The sequence below is a fragment of the Melospiza georgiana genome, chromosome 1 (genome assembly GCF_028018845.1).
Source record: "Melospiza georgiana isolate bMelGeo1 chromosome 1, bMelGeo1.pri, whole genome shotgun sequence".
NCBI classification, from domain to species: domain Eukaryota; kingdom Metazoa; phylum Chordata; class Aves; order Passeriformes; family Passerellidae; genus Melospiza; species Melospiza georgiana.
Window position 1 is genome coordinate 114,094,016 of NC_080430.1, and position 16,510 is coordinate 114,110,525.

Here is a 16,510-nt window from a genome sequence, read left to right on the forward strand (position 1 = left end):
ATTAGTTAAGTAAAAAGAAAAGATGGTTGTCAAACTAGAGTCAAGGAAACAACCCTTAGGATTCCTTAATGAAAATATTCTTGATATAGAGAAGACAATAGGAGCACAGGCAGACCCATTAGCATTACCATGAGGAAACAAATGTACCTGAAAAAGTGTGTAAGATGCTGTAAGTCCAGCAGTGTTATCCAAATATCTCAATGTTGCAACAAGTTAAAAAGATGAAAGAAAAAGTAATTAGAAATGACTTGTTGACTGTACATAATGTGGCAGCTTTCCTTTAATGCAGTAATTGTGAAAGTAGATTTGTCTGGAAAATCGTTAGAAAGATAAGATCTATTAATTAAAACTTAAGGTTTAAAGGTGATGGTTATTTATAAGAAGGTGGTAATTATTTGGACAGATGAAACAATAAGAAGTTCTCAGAATGGTGGTAGTACATTAATAGGGGTGGAAAGATGATGCAAAAAAATGCTGGAAGAGGACCCCACAGAAAAAGAAAAGAAAAAATTGAAGAAGATTGTGTGACAAAAGGGAAATAAAGCTCCCCCTCTCTGAGTTGACAGTGATGAAAAGAACACTTGAATTGGTAAAAAATAGAAAATTAGTTGTGTTTTCTATATTGGAACTGCATGCATTGGATGTAAATAGTAACACTTAGGAGTATAATAGCAAGTAGTTGAGAAATAAATTAATTTTGGACTCAAAATATACTGAATATTTCAAATAGGCACTAAGAAATATGATGTTGTCGACAAAATTTCCATAAATTCAGAGAAAAAATTATGTAGACTTCATAGCAGAGAGGCACAAAGACATTAGAATATTTCAAGGCAGCAGCCAGAGGCTTCTCTAGTTGATCAGCCAAGATGAGAGTGGAAACATGGGCATGTTTCCTCTGATTACAGCAAATGTCAGCTCCTGCAAGAGCCATCATTAGGCAGGTGAGTTTTGAAAGGCAGCATCAACTCCCTGCTAGATCTTTCCAAATGACAGGTAGTAAACTGGTGGTGTAATGAGAACAAGCACTGCCCATTCCTTTTCAATTCCCAGTCTTTTCATAGTCCACAATGGATTTGCAAATGTGCTGATCTCGGCTGAAAATTGACTTGATAGCATCTAAAGAAATGAAAATTAGGCAATCCTTATAAAGCCTTCTGATCCTTTTCAGTGTGAGAAACCAAATGTAGCCTCCAGCTAGTAGAGATTTTACTACACATTACAACTCTCATTTTCTATTTGGAATTCATTGGGATTTGGCTTTTACTGGTTGCCATGCCAGGAGGATGAATTGGCAACATGTGGCTCAGGTACACAGTGGAATTCAAGGTTTAGATAGAAATCTTAGTCAGACCTGCAGTTCACCTCTTCCTGTCCCTACATGAATAAGCAAAACATTCATAAACTGCAGCTGGGAAAGTCAAAACTTACTGGCTCCCATTTCACTCCACAAGGCAGTGGTACAAAGCAGATATTGCACGTGGCAAATTCAGGGAGTGGATTTTTCATTTCATTGATTATTGTTATGTTCACATACATGTTCACAAATGTAATAAATAGACACTTGCTTCTCTATTACATGGGCAACAGTCAAATCTCATGGTTTCACATGAAACAGATAGAAGCATCATGGCAGAGGAGTGTATTTTAAACTTCCTTTTCCTATGTTGTATGCCTCATCTCTGTTAGGATGAATATAAAGGGTATGACCCTCCACCTTTCATATGCTGAATTCACTAAAAAAAGTATACTGGGGAAGAATGCTATAATTCTTTTTTTTTTTTTTGAGCACTATTTTTTTTTCCACAAGTAGCATAAGACTTTTTGAAATATTTGTGTCTAAAGAAGATAGGAAATTTTCATGAAATAGTTTTGGTTTTTAAGAATAATGCGTCCCTCTAGAATGTTCCTGCTTTATGGGAAGAGAATTGGTAGCTGATCTATTCAAAGTGGACAGTTAATAATGAGAATCATGTGAGAATGAGAAAGACTGTTTAACTGTGTTTAACTCAGTTTTAAAACAAGATCATGGCATAATGAACTGATGCCACACTAAGGCCAGAAACTGGGGTATCATTATGTGTGTCAGATTCCACAGTCAAGAACCCTGTTTTGCAGATAATATTTTAGATTCTTGATGGCCAAGAATGGGGTGATGGGATACATCTGATGTCATTCAAAAATATACGTGGTTATACCCATTTCCTTTTACTTCTTATATAATGTAATAAAAGCAGCTATACACATCTGTACCACATCAGCTGTGTTGTATCACCTCATATTCTGCTTCAATAGGGTGTTTGTTGTCCAGATTTATTAAAGTTCTACGGCAAGAACAATCTCATTTAAAATCAATTCTAAAAGTCTGACTTGGTGAGCTTATTTAATAAAACCTAACATATTTACTATATAAAGGTGAGTACACACAAATGTCACGGTGACTGTCTTGCCTGTCAATCAAGCCAGTGTTCTTTGCTTGGAGACACAACACATAAAGATGTGTTGCATCTCTATTGCATCTGAAAAGGTGAATTCCATTGCTCAGGTGAATTGATAGGACTGATGGGACAACATATATTCTATTGATAAGCACCTGTATGAAATAAAACAAATACCTTTCTTTTTTTTATTACTAATTGCAGAGTAATAGGCTCCATTGCGGTTGTATTGGTATTTTTAAAATGCAGTGATTAAGCAGAAAGTTCTGAAATATGACGTGTCCTCAAAAGAAAACAAGTCTGTTCTAGAAGTACATTAAGAAGTACATTCTTTTTTTCTGTTTTTTTCCTTCCTAATTTTGCATGTCTGTTGAATTAATTATTTTCCAATATTCTGTTCTGTGGTACCTCAGAGTAGCCATCCTGCAGCTCTTGACTGACAGTTACTGAACTTTCAGATGAAATGATACATCTGCTCTGTCACCATCTGTTGTCACAGTAAGGATTTGATCAGGTTTATTTTGAAAGAAAATCTCTGGAATGAAGCTTCTATTGTTAAATGATTATAGAAACACACAGGGGAAGCTGAGTTCGTGCTGTTAAATTAAGCAGAAGTGCACAATAGGGTGTAAATTGTGTTGGGCTAATTCCCTGCCATTTTCAGTCATCTATGGCACTCAGCATGGATTATTGCTGCATAACATATACCCTTGAAAGGCTTATGTTGCTTATTGATACTTAATTGAGCTTTCTGTAAAATAAACTGAATATCTTGATCTATATATATCTATCTATATCAAAAAGTTTCTGTGCTTGACACAAAATATTTTTCCCTGAGCAGTTTCTTTAATTTTTTTAGATGCTTCTGAGACAGTATTTGTTATAAAACTTTGCTTCCTGTGGCCAATAAAAGATTTTTCTTCCTTTTACACTGTAGTTTGGAATACCTTCTGAACTTCAGGGCATAAAAAATTTTAGAAGGGCAATACACATGGTAGGTTGTTAAAGATTTTGGGCTGAGGAAACCATGTTGACTTTTGAGAGGAAGGTCAGGCAGCTTCCTGAAGCTAGTTGATTACCTGATGAGCGAGATAAAATTCATGTTGTGAGCCACTTGATGCAGTTATTGGATAGCAATGCTTCTGTCCTAGGGCTGCATACCTTATTGCTCATGAGAGGATGAAAGTAATTGGGACACCTGCTGGAAGTTTAGATGATACAAAAGAGTGATTAGATCAAGTTCTTATTTAAATCTCAAAATATAAGTCTCAAGCTGTGCATCAAATACTTTCTGCAGGTCCAGCAAATTCAATTTTGCCTCAAGTAGAATTTTATCCTCATTTACATATTTTTCCCATTTATTTTTTTGTATTTTTTTTCTAGTACTAACTCATTAGTGTTACAAGTACTAGCTTTTTTTTCCCCACCTGCAATCTTAATATCTCTCTCTGAAAATTCCTTTCAGTAAGGGTAGTTTTTCCCGATCAAATTCAATAACCACATCTCATGTTTTGGATGTGTGTTCATACTTTAGTCAATACGGGGTGAATGAACTGTATCTCCACTAAAGGTTTAAATAGGACGGGTGAATGAGGGGGTTCTAAATGCCTTGCTCCATTGTAGACCTTTCAAAGTGAGTGAAAAAAACAGACATATCCCACACAATAAATTGATAAAGAGATAAAAAATTGTTGCTTACTTTTGGGTGTGAGATGAAGAGTTACTAGTTATTGTACATTGGTGCTCTAAAGAAATAAATATAAATAAATAAGTAAGTAAGTAAATAAATAAATAAATAAATAAATAAATATATAATATTTATGCCTATTTTTGGATGATAGCTATGGCTTAAATGTATTTAACTGTGAAGTGGACAGCCTGATCTAGTGCTTCTGAGATTAAGGTACTCTTACCAGATCCTTCACCTTCTATTTACACACTTGGGTGTGAATTCAGGCTCATTCTGATCCCACAGGTCTTGTGTTTCTTTCTGTATAGTGCCATAGCTTCAAAAGGAGTCATATACCTCAATTGTTACATTGATGGTTAGGTTACAAGATGAAAGACACAGGTCTGACTTTGTGAGTGCTGTAATTTCTAGGTTACAATAATAAGAGCTTTCCCTTTAGTTGCTACCTTTTGCAACAGGATGATCTTGACATCCTAATAAAACTGGATCCTTTCTGAATGCATCCCAAGGTGTTCTGAATCAGAATGTCATAGCAGATGTAATCAAAGGAATAATTGCTTCCTGTTTTGTCATAACATGAACAAATACTTGTTCTCCCCAGAAGCTTAATTCTGTAACTATAGTGAGGTCAGACAGTGAGAAACCACTGAGTTTAAATAACAATCAAAGCCATTTCTTTCATTGTATCATTTTACCCCATCTTCTATTTATATTCATGACACGAGTAAATCCCACTTTAAACGTTTGGATCTGATATATTGCCATTTACCCAAGAAATGGGATATGTAACATAATGAGACAGTGGAAGGGATGCCTGCAATTTAAAGGACAGATTTTCTGCAGGATTTGTATAGTTATGATATCTAAGACTGGAAATAAGTAGCAAACATTAAAACAAGAAAGGGCATTTTATTCTACTAGAATGAATGTTTCCATCTTTTTCATGACTCTTTTGGTTGGATGGGATAGCTACTATTCAAACAGGCCAACAAAGCAGTGGGACAGGAAGCAGCTTTCAGCATTCTTGATTGGAAATAGATGCCTTAATGATGCATATGTCCTCTAGAAGTTCCTGAAAAATGGTAACATAGAGAGAAAATAAGGAAAAGTGGGAAACAGAGTCACCATCTGGAGCCTATCTGAGTTCAAGAAGCTTTTGGACAATGCTCATGATACTATTCTTAGGTGTATTCTGTGCAGGGTTAGGAGTTGGACTGAATCATCCTTTCTAACTCAGTATATTCTATTCTATCATATTCTATGATACCCACAAAATAAATAGGTCTTTATTTTCTTTTCCTTTTCTTTTCTTGTTTTCCTCCCCAGTTATACATAGAAAGATTAACTGTAGGTGAAACCTTTTTTCCCTCTAGCCTCACCTTAAATAAGGAATTGTTAATATCTGTAGCTTACAGGTAAGAATTTGTTCTGTCTGGTCAGATTGTAATTTTCATTGGAGGCTGATGCTAGAAATAAAAATGTTGCAATGCTTTATTGTAATGTCTCTTTTATTGCATCAAGTGAGTGTAAAAGTTCCCAGGAAAAACATTAATTTTAGTATACTAGAAGGAAGGTGTTCAGTAAGTCTATACACACATTATTCCCTGGGGAATTGTATCATCTAAAGAAATTAATTGGAATCAATGAAGCATATACTTTAACTATAGATTTCTCTGTTGGAGGAGCAGATGGGACTCAAAAAGGCATAAATAAAGTATATTTAATTACAGCTTACTTCAAGAGGAGAAATAAATAACACTTCATTTTTCTCATTACTTATTCTACATCTGTGCAGATGATCGGTGGTTCAAATCGTGGCTTCTGATTATTCCCTTGAACTTCTAAAAACAGTGCTTATACAGAACTCTGTTGACTGCAGGTGGTCATTTGTCTTTTCTCTCTCATCACAATAATAGTCCATGGGACCAGTGACAGAGTTGCTACCTGAATTTCCGAAAATAGTTGTACTATTTTTATAATAGTATAAAGTAATTAACAATTTATGGGTTACCTACAAATGAGGAAGGAAAAAAATAACACTGAGAAGTATTAATCACTGAAAATGTTTGAAGGAAAACTGTAAAAAATGTAAAAAAATGTAGCTAATTGCAAATGCAGAAACATCCCATAGAAATATATAATATTACAACACTTTTTTGTCTTTCAAAGAGTTATATGTCCTGGTAAGGAGACACTGCTCAGCAAGCAGTATCTGTTATATGGTTAGATTATTAGAAAATATTTGCTTTCAATCTTAGTGTTTTTGGAAGCAAAAGTTAGTAAGTCTGTCATATTTTGTGACACAGCAAATAGATACTTAGCAGTGTCAGGTCAAAAAACTATACTCAGGAGCTGACAACTGACAAAATTATTTCTTTATTTATTCATTAAGAAACATTTTACCTTGTTGGAATATCACTCAGCAATGCTGGGTTGCAAAAAACAAAACAAAGTCAAGTCGTGTGCAGGTCTGAAGGTCTGAGGAGGTGTAAATAGGTAGGAAATTCTGTGCCTGGGCTTCTTGCTCTAAACCAAGTCTCCTCCTTGATGGCTCTTAGTAAATGCTGAGTGACCAGAGTCACCCGAGCCAGCTCAAGAGTACCCACAAAGCCCAGCAGGATCAAGATACAGTAGTGTACAGTTTCTGGCTGTTTTCTGCAAATATACATCCAGAAGTCCTGCTGCTTCCCATTATTTGTTTAACAGCCTACTGTTTGTAGTACTTGCTTAGTGGAAGCAATAGTCACTCATCACTCCAACCTATTGCTCCCACGCGCCTGCCCTGATGGCAGTAGGTGGAATAATGCAGCCAGCTCTTCTTCTCCTCCTGCTGAAGTAGGCTGCTGTTCAAAACCAAACCCAGACAGTGCGAAAGAAGAGGATCTGATCCTATTATGCAAATAGCATCCAGACATTTGAGACCTTGCAAAAAAAGCTTGAAAGAAGAGATACTCTCTTGTGAGAGGAGTGACTTCTGGCTAAGTATTAATTGTGAGTTTGCATCCATCAATTGTAAAATAATGTTCCTGCAGGTCACTGTTTGCACTTCACAGGGCCTTCAACTATTTTGCCAGGATCTCTTCTTCAATCAGACAGATGGCACCCTCGGAGGAGTTCTTATGTTATCTTTCTATGGGTGAAAGAGCTTGCTTGTCCCTCTGTGGATAGAGAGCCTCAACATCTTACATTGAAATTTGGGCTTCATTTGGGACACAATCTTAAATTTATGGGTTGCTTCCTTCCATTTCACATGATAGTGGGACACTTTGTGTTAAAAAAAAAATACGAGTGGAAGAAGCTCTGATACTGAAAAATGAGTCTCACTTGGTACTTTTTAAAGACTGAGCTTTTCCAATGAAATTGCAAAATTCATGGAAATGCTGAGATGCTAGAGACAAATTAATGAATGACAGGTATTACTCCACTGTCAAAAAGTAAGTGCAGTGTGAGTTCAGTAAATGTTATGAACACTACTACCAGCTCCCTGCCACAGGCTATTGGCATTTGACCAGCTAGCTATAAGATCCTCAGGACAGCCTAGATTCAATCTAAACACCAGGAAAATTAAAACCATCTTTATTATAATGGAAACAAAACAGAACCAAACAGAAGCAGAAAAATTAAAACTATCTTTATTATAACAGAACCAAAACCCCATCTTGTTAATAAATAGGATACGGAGAGAAGCATGAAAATAATAATGTAGAACATGCTGAATATAATGTTCTTCATCTAATCACCCCCTAAGATTGTTTTTAGCTTTTGAAGGTGATATTTTTGCAGTAGTTATCCTCTACCTTGCCTTGCTCTTTCAGAATGGGACTGCATTCTGGTTCTCTTTCTCAACACATTTGTATTTTAATACCACTGTTTGCAAATGATATTTAAAATAATTTTGGAGTAACATCATTTTTATTTTCTTTATAATCCAAGAAGAATTTTATTTACTTTAAGAATGTGTAAGAATGCAAGTTACATATAATTACTTTGGTCCTTTACTAGCAACTTTATTCTTGTCTCATCTGACTTACTTCCTTTTTCCCTTCCTCTTCAATCTCTATAGTATATCAGGGTCCTTCACAAATCATAACATTTTCTCCCCCTGTTTACAGTTGAGAAGGGGTGATAGGATACATCTTTCATTGCTGCTTGTGAGCAATGTCTTCATTCTCAAGGGTACTTTACCTGCAAGCAATCTGTGCTAAAAATTCCTTTACAGAGTGTATTTTAGGGATGAAATCTCCAGTGAAAGACTTGATACACGGCCTCTCTGAAAATTAAGGTAGATAAAAAGTGGGGACATTTAGAAAATCCTAGGCAGCTACGGATGGGTTATGAAATGTGAACTACTGCATATGATTTGTATATAGTAATGAAATCATGTGAAACTATAATAAAAACAATGCTGAAGCTGTTTTTGTAAGAGCAGTAAGTCAAGACCACTTTAAAACAGATTCCAAGACAGATATGGCTGCTTTGAGATCGAAGAATCACAGAATAATTTATATTGGATGAGGTTTTGTAGGTCATCTGGTCAGAATCCTCCTCAGAGAATGCCCAACATAAATCAGGTTGTTCTGGACTTTCCCCCATCAGATTGTGACTGTTTTTAAGTATGGGGATTTCATAACATCTCTCACCAAAAGTAATTGAGAAATTTAAAAAACCCTAAAAGGCATCAGTGGTGCTTTACTGCATAATTTCTTTGCCATAGTGCTACAAAATGGACATAGTGAGTAAATCTCACTGTCTGTCAGAGTATTTACTCTGAATTTCAACTGCAGAGTATTTATTTGTTTTTATAAAAACAGCTTATTTTTCAGGCTTTTGTGACTGAAAGTTTGAATTCTGAAGGCAGTTGAAAGAGAAAAGCAGTGATCCATAACATTATCTCTATTCAGCTGTAGTGGAAGATCATTGGGACCAGTTTGTTTAAAAACAGGTTTTATCTGTTCAACTGTTATTTTTTCAAAAGTGGTCTTCATTTCTTTTATAGATATATTTGAAATACATTTTAAGTTAAAGGAAGATAGTGTATAAGTCCTGTCTGATTTTTCTAATAAAAAAGAAATACTTCTGTTATCTATATATATTAAATTTATGGATTAATTTACAATTTTTATTACATTATATGATTTGAAGTTTTACTGCATTGTTCATTTTTTATAAATAAAGAAGAGTTATTATCACTTCCTATTTAGAAATTAAGCTTAATTAGACCTATTGCTTAATGGTCTTGAAAACTGTGAAATCATTAGACAAAAGATTATTTACTGAAGCTAATAAGATACAAAATTACCTTAGGGAGTATTCTTTATTGATTTGATTAAAATTTTATAACACGTCTTGGATTTTTTTTCCCTGTTAGTAACTGGCAATAGTAACATTGATTCTCCAAAGACATTGTGCAGATGCAGCAAAATTTCTCATCTGTAGGTTTCCAAGTTCTGTATTGAATTTGAAAATAAAATTTCAACTCTTGTTGACTTATTTTTCTTTCAGTTACATGCATTGAGTGCTTAAAAGAATTGTTTTATTTCTGAGAAGCAAAGTAATGGTGCTCTAAAATTTTTAAATGTTTTATTTTCAATTTTCAATTTCAATTTTTGAAGGTTTTATTTATTTTTATTATTCTGGGACTTTAAAAGCAGTAATTGTGTTCTCTGAGACCCCTGAGAAAGTCTTAAGAACAGTTTCAGCTTGCAGAAGTCTTTTTATTTTGATAATCAGACAGGCCTGAAAATAACTTCTTCAGTAGAAATAGTAAAAGAAATTCTGCAAGTATTAATAGCTGTTTTCATCAGTTGCCATCTAAATTATTGAGAATGAAAATGTAAAAAAGTACGCATGGATAGATTTATTCTATTGAATATTGATGTTGATTCCATGCAATATTTAAATAAAATATTTTAAGTCTAAAAAGGCTTTTGTATAATTACATATATATGTGAATTACTAATTTTCAAGCTTTGTTCTCACAAAGATATAAAAATATTTCTAAGCCAGATCTTGTGAGATCATTGATACCAAAAAAGGAGATTTCTCTCAGGTGTGTTTATTTTGCTGTGCAAACAGCAACACCAGAGACTTCAAAGACAACTTTAGTATACAGTGATTATTTGCAGGTTTATTCTGGCTTTGTGAGCACCTTGAAATGTAAACATCTGATTCTATGGGAATGTAATTCTGATGTTATGCAAACTCAAAACATTTATTACTAAAATTCATTTCTAACAACCTGTACCCCCTCATCTGTATTTTCTGTATACTCAGTCATTTGGGGTTTTTCCATGTTACCATCTCCTTTGGGCTCGGTTCAGTCAGCTCAGGATGTGAGCAAGGCAGCTGCACGAGCACTTTGATCTCACAGGGACAGCCACTGTCCTAAACTGCGCTGGTCCTGTCCAAGTGCTGCTTGCCAGTCTTTTTCAGAGAGACAGAGAAAGAAAATCCAAAAGTTATCTGCAGCCAGTCATTGAAATCTAATTGAAAGATACTCCTGGGACAAGTTAGGAATGGTATTAAATGTTTCTGTAAATATTTCACTCACCCTGCTACTTAAGAAAGATAAATATTTAGTTGTTTGCTCAGTTGTTTGCGCATCAAAAATCTGAAAGGCACTGTCTGGTGACTTGTAATATTCTAATCTTTTTCTTCATTCAGCATCTTTCAGTGGTCTACCCTGAGGTGAAAAAGATGAATGTGATAGGTTGTTCATCAAAAGGGAGAGGTCATGCCCTCCAGCATGATTATTTGAACTAATTTTGTTTGACCCATTTTTATTTTAGGCATGAAAAATACATGCTGTGTACTTTTAGAAGAGGAAAAAAAAGCCATTAATCAAAAGACAAGTCTTAAAACCAGTCAAGCTACTAGACTTTAAAATAAATGATGTTTACTTTCTTTTCACGAGTGCTGAGCTTGCTGTATTGTACTGTTATCTATTTTAAACCCTTAAAATCCCCCAGAAATTTCCTCCTGGATAAAAATTTGCAGCCATTCTTGTGCCTCTTCCTATATTTCACCTCCAATTTCAGGTGAAAAATTAACAAGTAGGGATTCAAAAATGGTCAAATATCAAAGATTTTTTTGTGTTTTTCCATAAAAGAAAGCAGAACCCTACTGGTTCCAGTAATACAACAGTGAAAGGAGGGGGAAATGATGATAGTGCGATATATAGTAATTATTTTAGTCAGGAAATGTGTGAGACATGCACATTTTCAAAGTGTTTGCTGAGAGCTGCTCTGTTGGGAGTATCAGTGAAGATCTGAAGCCTCTCAGGTCAGCTGTAAAATGCCTCTGATGTCACCAGGAATGAGCCTCCTCAATGGTAATCCTGGAAATCAAATGAACCTGCTCAGGGCTGTTCAAATTGTGTTGATGTGTAAATTGCTTGGAAGGTGAATTATGTGGTGAGTAAATAACAGAAGTCTACAAGAAGGAGAAGGGTCAGTCAGGTGAGGAAGGCAGATTACTTTAGATGACATGAGATTTTATTTTTCATCATCTAGCTACCATACCTATTTAGCAGGAAGATTCTTAATGCTGCATAAAATGCACACATTCCTTGTGCATTTCAGAGAGTTTGCCACATGCTGGCTAGCTACTCTAGCTAATTTTTTATCTTTTTTTAATTACCCAGTCAATATCCTGGAAGACAGGACTAGTAGCGTGAGCTATTTTTGTACTCATTCCTACTCATAATTTCACACACACTCCTGAAATTAATATAGATTGGTATCTAATACTGCAGTTTGCATCCAAATCCATCTTTGTAATAACAGCTGCATAAGGTCTTTCTTGGAAAAAGTCTGTGCTTTCTAAATGCTAGTCACCCCTATTAAAATGAACAAATTCTAATTGTAATGAATTTTAAATACACGTAATTGTGCATTGACTTGAATAATTTAAGAGAGGCAAAAATTCCCAACTTCTAATGTTGACATTTTGACAAAGGCACACAGTTGCCCAATTAAGGTTCAAATTGACTTTGTTGTTAGAAGAATTTATTTCAATAAACAGCTACTTAGAAGTCTTAAATAAGTAAAATGAGTTCTTTGAAATAAGCTGTGACTATTACCATGTAGCACTGGATGAAAAATCCAGTGAGTGAGCCAAAATGTTTCTGTGGATTAGTAGATTCTAACAAGAAGAAGAAACCTGGAAAAGCAACACACAGTTCTTTACCTGTTTGGGAAACTGTCCTCTATCCACATGTAGCCATAATTTTTCAAACTGTGGAGGGTGTAATGGCATGCAGCAGTCAATATAGTCCTGAGTTCTAACAAGTTCCAGTACATCTCATTGGGAATATGCAAAGTTTTTTCATGGGATGCTGTTGGATGTAACAAATTGTTGTGCAGGTTTTTCGAACAGCTCTGCTAATTTTGGACAGATCTCTATGGAGGTCCAGGCAGGTTTTACTACAGTAAACAACTGTCTTTGATCTGATTCTGATGTTGTTTGATAAGAGAAAATGGGCTCTGTTTTCAGTCTTTGATACCAGTTTTTATTTATCTGGATTGTAAGCAAAAAATCACCTTTCATAATTAAGAAATATTTTCTGTTTTCTCTGACATGATTTACTTTAAGACCTGATAATATTTCCTCAATTTTTGTGTGGTCATTTTAAAAATAAAACAAGACAAAGCCAAATGGGAAACCTATACTCAGCCTTGATCTGGTAGCAAGATGACAATATGAGTTCTTACACAGAAGAAGATTAAGTTGTGAGATACAATACTTGTGTAATCTTAGATGAAATAATATATCTGTAGTTGAGTGGTTCAAAAATATGGTGATCTTTAGAGCTGTCAGTGATAGCTAAAGTTTTAGTCAACTTTTTTTTTAATGAGGAAGAAAAAAAAATTTGCGAGAAGTAAAAAAATATGGAAAGATTAGAAGGCTTTTCAAAACCTGAAAAATAGGATAGCAGACATTTTTACTTTATTTAAAATAGGGCAAAATTTTTCAAAATTTTATGTCATTAGTTCTTCTGTTGACTTTGAATTTTTTTTATGCAGCATAAAATTCCTAAGCCTTCTCCGAAACGATCTCCTAAGCAGAATAGATTTGGCCAATGATTGCATTGTGACCACCCTTTTTCTTCCATATTTTTCTGACATTTCCAGTGTGTTTTTTAATTGTTTTTCTGCTAACAATTGACTATAATGAATTTTTAGACTATACCAAAAAACTATTTTAAAAGTAAAGAGAAAATTATACTAAAACCAGAGTAGAGAGCATTATCTGAATTTCTCATCCCTCATTACTTTCCCTTCTGTATTGTCTGACATATTTATTAATCTTTGGATCCCATGTTCATCCTGTCACCCTACAGCACAATTTCACGTAAAGTGAGTATGAGTATTAGACTTGCCAGATAAAAAGCTGTCAGTGCATCCTTTCTGATCTTTGAATTGCCTCACTTTTATGATGTCACATAGATATTACATTTCATTTTGGGGAAATGTTCTTGTATTTTTGTCTTACTATTCTTCCTAAAATATAATGTGTAAAAACTCTGAAAAAGTCACCCTGATAGTCAAGGCTATTTAAGTCATTTTTAGCAATATGTTGGACTGATATAAAATATGGCAATTCATCTTGCTTGATTAGGATGTCTGTGTGATTTAAGAACATGCTAAATTACAAGATTATGGATTTTTGACTGAAGAAATTGTCCTGTTTCATTTATCATTTCAATATCGATTTCTTAAAATTGTCCATGATTCAAGTCATAAACCATAATGACTTATTGAATCTTTGTTACTGAACCAGCAGCCACTCAGTTAACTAATTTGTGTCACCATTTGATTTTGAAGAATGAACTGTTGAGGTAAGTTAGAAACCAGGAATACAAAAATTATCTTTCAAATAGAATGCAAATCATAAATAAAATCTGTTTTCACCACCCCTTCCACATTTGTTGATAACAATCAACAGTTTTATAGGGAATCTAAAAGCTTGAAAAGATAAAAACTAACTAGATTTTTTTTTTATTTTATAAAGGAGCATGCTATACACTGTCTATTTGTGATTAGCATTTATATCTGTTCGTCACGTGTCTGTGCTAAGCATTTATTTTCAGAAATGAAATTTCTGCAATTTCACAATTTCATGAAGTGCCATATGTGCCAAGTCCCCATGTGCAGCTACACTGAGATATGATCCAAAACTCTCATTCATATATCATATTAATCCAATATTTCTGTTCATATATATGCATAAACAATTACTTTTGTAAGTTACAATCCCTTTCAGGTAAATAAGTTTCTCTAAGTTTATATAGATCAAAGCTTTTTTAGAAGTCATAACATTTCCCAGTAGCTGTTTCAAAAATGTCATCTACTTTACCACAAAAGTGAAAATTTTCAACAGTTTCTCACCTTCATTTTATAAAAAATTGCAATATTTTATTTAATTTCACACGTTTAATGTGTTTAGATAAACTGAGATCATTTTAGGAACTTAAAAGTTATCATAATTCTCAGAATTATCTATTAAAGTAGTTATCAAGTATTTGTTTAGTTTTGCCTTGTTTTCCAAAATGTAGCCTGTAGCTATTTTAATCCACACATATGAATATGCACGTGCACTCAAACAAACTTGTAAATGTTCCTAATTTCACATGTTTAATATGTTTAGATAAACTGAGATCACTTTAGGAACTTAAAAGTTATCTATTAAAATAGTTATCAAGTATTTGTATAGTTTTGCCTTGTTTTCCAGAGTATAGCCTGTGCTATTTTAATCCACACATGAGAACGTGCACATGCACTCAGACAAACTTGTAAATGTCCCTAATTATAATTACACAGCCTTTGCTTGACAGTTCCTCTCTGTGTTGAATGAGCCTGAAGGAGAAATGTTTTTCTGTTAATAAAACTTTTGGTACAGCAGGTTGTCAGGAAAATCAATCTAATTTTTCCTCATGATCTACGGAGGCAAAGGAGAAATATCTAAGGGAGCAATTGCTCTAAATTTCATGGCTACTTTAGTGTTGAGTCAATCAAATGTGGAATATCAATACCTCTGCACAACATGAGTGACTGTATCCTGTTGTTGTGATGAATCGTAGATGTAGAAATATGAAAGAGAAAAACAGTAAGAGGGGATTACATACAATGTTACAGGGATATTAAATATCATCAGGCAAGATGATATCTTGCTGTGTGTCCAATTTAAATTAAAGAAATCAAGATGAAACCAAATTAATTCAATTGAATTGATTTTGAAGCATAGATGTCTCAGTTCCTAGAAATTAGAGATCATGCCTTTTCTTCATTTATAGACAGAAAATGTGCCAAACTTCTGCACACAGTAGTACAATTTGTTTATACTTTCACACTCTTTTGTGTAAAACCACCTCAGTCACTGAGATCTAGAGACTGCAGTCAGGTCAGAGGGATGAGGATCTTATTTATGGATAGCATATGAAACAGCAGAAATGAGAAAAAATTGAATAAACATTGAATTGAAATAATTTAAAACTTCTCTTACTTTACCTTTCAGTTGTTTGTTTGGGTTTTTTTTTTCCCTTCTGAATTGTTCTTCTTTCAGGAATGAATGAGATTTCAGAGAACATGGCTTTTTAGTTATTGCGTAAAAATACAGTGTTTTTCATTCTTTTTGATGGTTGAATATTGTGGTACAGATCTGTCTTCTTTTTGATTTTATGAACTTATTTAGTCACTAAATGAGCAGATACTTCAACACATGTTCTTCATTGAACCTGAGACTATATGACAGTTTTAGTGTTTGATATTGACAAAATAATTAAGTATTGAGGTGTCCCTGTAGTAAGAGAAAAATGGACCTTCTCCCTGTCTCTGGTTATAGACCATAAAATATCCAATAAACTGTGACAGAAACTCATAGTGTTGATTTCATACAAGGGGATTTTGAAAAAGCTAATAATTTCCAGTGTGTTATGAAAAAAAATACAATCTCCCCTGTCACCACCCCCCACAAAAAAAAGAAGAGGGAAAAAGAAAAACAATAGACCCACTATTTATTTTAATGCATATTTCATGAAGAAATGTTGCTGAAAATTCTCTGCCCAAAAGTACAGAAATAAACTAGTGTAAATTTATTTTCAAAAGGTACACAATCTTTAAAATCTGGGGGGATAAAACATGCAGTGAAAACATTCATTTTAAGGACATTCATACCACGGGTGCACTTACAAACTTGTTTACTTTTTTACCTTTTTGTGTCATAATTATTATCATTTTCTTTACACTATTATTATTGACATTGAAGGCAATGTCCTGTAACTGCTTTGTTAGTGTAGAGATCAGCTTCACAGAGACATTTAGAAATAGATCTATCCCATGAGCAGCCCTGTATGAAATATGGGTTGAACTATTTTCTGCAGCAG

The 16,510-nt window shown here is 34.1% G+C and overlaps 1 protein-coding gene across 2 annotated transcripts in view; it reads left to right on the forward strand.

Moving 5' to 3' along the window:
- The window catches only part of SNTG1 (syntrophin gamma 1), a 319,348-nt gene that overhangs the window by 247,120 nt on the left and 55,718 nt on the right, over positions 1-16,510 (forward strand). The window lies entirely within an intron of this gene.